General features: G+C 40.8%; 1 long non-coding RNA gene across 1 annotated transcript; it reads left to right on the top strand.

The window, feature by feature from the left end:
• The first annotated feature begins 2,368 nt into the window (after positions 1–2,368).
• On the top strand, positions 2,369–2,928 carry LOC135559896 (uncharacterized). Its single transcript, XR_010458586.1, has 2 exons — positions 2,369–2,681; positions 2,826–2,928. It is a non-coding gene; the product is annotated as an uncharacterized LOC135559896 (long non-coding RNA).
• The last annotated feature ends 221 nt before the right edge of the window (positions 2,929–3,149 follow it).

Raw genomic sequence — 3,149 nt, 5'->3', positions numbered from 1 at the left:
ATTTCAAATGATTTTCAAACAAGTTTTTATTTTCTAAAAACAGTTTGAATTTAGGTGTGTTACGCCTCCTCATTCATTCACATAAAAATAGTCATTTTTACTTTTGCGGATAATTACATTTTTGGGACATTTCTGACACGGACAAAATTCCCCAAGCACTACCCAATTGTTTGTGCAGTTCACGTCTGCAGACATTTGCTCATCTCCCGTCAGAACAGGATCTGCACACGTGTTCACATTTTCTATTCCACATTTCTATTGTAGTGTACTGTATGTATGGAGCATAATATATTTGTGTATATTCTTTATCACCGCGGACACGTGAGGTAACGTTACTCATTTTATAACCTTTATGGTGTTATAGTCAATCGTGCTTACGTAGCCACATTCTTCTATTAGCTCTGTAAAACAATGCTAAATGCGTCAGAGAAGTATTATCTTGTGTTGCATTTTGAAGCTACCATGGCCTTATGACTCTCAAGTGGTGCAGCGGTCAAAGGCACAGCACATCAAATCAAATCAAATCAAATCGAATCAAATTGTATTTGTCACATACACATGGTTAGCAGATGTTAATGCGAGTGTAGCGAAATGCTTGTGCTTCTAGTTCCGACAATGCAGTTATAACCAACAAGTAATCTAACTAACAATTCCAAAACTACTGTCTTATACACAGTGTAAGGGGATAAGGAATATGTACATAAGGATATATGAATGAGTGATGGTACAGAGCAGCATACAGTAGATGGTATCGAGTACAGTATATACATATGAGATGAGTATGTAGACAAAGTAAACAAAGTGGCATAGTTAAAGTGGCTAGTGACATAAGAATGCAGTCGATGATCTAGAGTACAGTATATACATATGCATATGAGATGAATAATGTAGGGTAAGTAACATTATATAAGGTAGCATTGTTTAAAGTGGCTAGTGATATATTTACATCATTTTCCATCAATTCCCATTATTAAAGTGGCTGGAGTTGGGTCAGTGTCAATGACAGTGTGTTGGCAGCAGCCACTCAATGTTAGTGATTGCTGTTTAACAGTCTGATGGCCTTGAGATAGAAGCTGTTTTTCAGTCTCTCGGTCCCAGCTTTGATGCACCTGTACTGACCTCGCCTTCTGGATGATAGCGGGGTGAACAGGCAGTGGTTCGGGTGGTTGATGTCCTTGATGATCTTTATGGCCTTCCTGTAACATCGGGTGGTGTAGGTGTCCTGGAGGGCAGGTAGTTTGCCCCCGGTGATGCGTTGTGCAGACCTCACTACCCTCTGGAGAGCCTTACGGTTGAGGGCGGAGCAGTTGCCGTACCAGGCGGTGATACAGCCCGCCAGGATGCCCTCGATTGTGCATCTGTAGAAGTTTGTGAGTGCTTTTGGTGACAAGCCGAATTTCTTCAGCCTCCTGAGGTTGAAGAGGCGCTGCTGCGCCTTCTTCACGACGCTGTCAGTGTGAGTGGACCAATTCAGTTTGTCTGTGATGTGTATGCCGAGGAACTTAAAACTTGCTACCCTCTCCACTACTGATCCATCGATGTGGATAGGGGGGTGTTCCCTCTGCTGTTTCCTGAAGTCCACAATCATCTCCTTAGTTTTGTTGACGTTGAGTGTGAGGTTATTTTCCTGACACCACACTCCGAGGGCCCTCACCTCCTCCCTGTAGGCCGTCTCGTCGTTGTTGGTAATCAAGCCTACCACTGTTGTGTCGTCCGCAAACTTGATGATTGAGTTGGAGGCGTGCATGGCCACGCAGTCGTGGGTGAACAGGGAGTACAGGAGAGGGCTCCATCAGTACTAGAGGCATCACTACAGACTCCCTGGTTCAAATCCAGGCTGCGTTTCCATCAAAGTAAGTGCCTTATTACGTTATAATAGTTATAATAATAGTTTCCGTATGCCGTTTCTGCTGTAGCTGTAGATCATAATATATTCCTTATAACTGCGGACACGTGAGGTAACGTTACACATGTTATAACCTTTATGGTGTTATTGTCAATCATGCTTACCTAGCTACATTATTCTATTAGCTCTGTAAAACGATGCTAGTTGCGTCAGAAAACTATTAGCTTGTGTTGTATTTTGAAGCTACCCTGGCCTTATGACTTCCAAGTGGCGCAGTGGTCTCAGCACTACAGACACCCTGGTTCAAATCCAGGCTGTATCACAACTGGCTGTGATTGGGCGTCCCATATTGCAGCGCACAATTGGCCCAGCGTTGTCCGAGTTTGGCCGGTGTAGGCCATCATTGTAAATACTAATTTGTTCTTAAATTACTTGCCTAGTTAAATAAATAAAAGATATGACCATGGTTTGTTTATTTGGTCTATTCAGCATAGCTCTGTTCTGCCCTGCCTTGTCCCCTTGTGGAGCTCAAAAGTTAATTTCTTACTGTTATAACTCAAATCTGTGATTTTGTCAATGCAATAAACTATTTTTTTTATAGCAGTGTTTATTATGTTACTTCTTTGTAGTATTGTTTTATTGCTATATCCTTATATTGTATTCTAATGAATAATTCCTCTTTATTCTGTACTTTCAGAAACATTATTTGTCAATATCATAACTGGAGCTGGACATCTTTGGAGCTGAAGAATGAGGACAGCTTTTGTATGCTAACGTACACTCCTTAACAGTTGTACTGGATGAAAACACAGCAAGAAAACACATATGCCAATATGTAATATTAATCTATTTTATTGCAGTACTGGTAGTTGGTTCAACAACTTGTTTTACTAGAGGACAAAAAACTGAATATGCATAACCCATATTTAATATCCATGCAGTGGACAACAACAACTGCATTTCCACCTCCATCTCTAAGGCATAGTATCATGGCTGCAACAACACTGAATGGCGCAGAGTGGGAGGTTACGTGGTTGACTGCCGGCACGCGCTACTTGTATCAATAAATCACTATCAGAAAATGTTTTGTGTGGTAATTATTTGTGTATTTACGATTTTATTCACATGTTTTCAATTCTAGGTGACAAATCATGCATTCCGATTCTTGCACAGATTGTAATGGGCACATATTATGTGTGTAAAATACCTTTTTGAAGGTTGTACTGATTATGATGAGCTAAGCTAATTCCAGCTGTGTATCCATGTTTGTTGACATACAATGCATTCTGGGATTCATGTCTGT

This window comes from Oncorhynchus nerka, linkage group LG15 (assembly GCF_034236695.1).
Source record: "Oncorhynchus nerka isolate Pitt River linkage group LG15, Oner_Uvic_2.0, whole genome shotgun sequence".
Taxonomy (NCBI): domain Eukaryota; kingdom Metazoa; phylum Chordata; class Actinopteri; order Salmoniformes; family Salmonidae; genus Oncorhynchus; species Oncorhynchus nerka.
The sequence above is the reverse complement of the archived record's forward strand: the minus strand, read 5'-3'. Positions and strand labels throughout refer to the sequence as shown.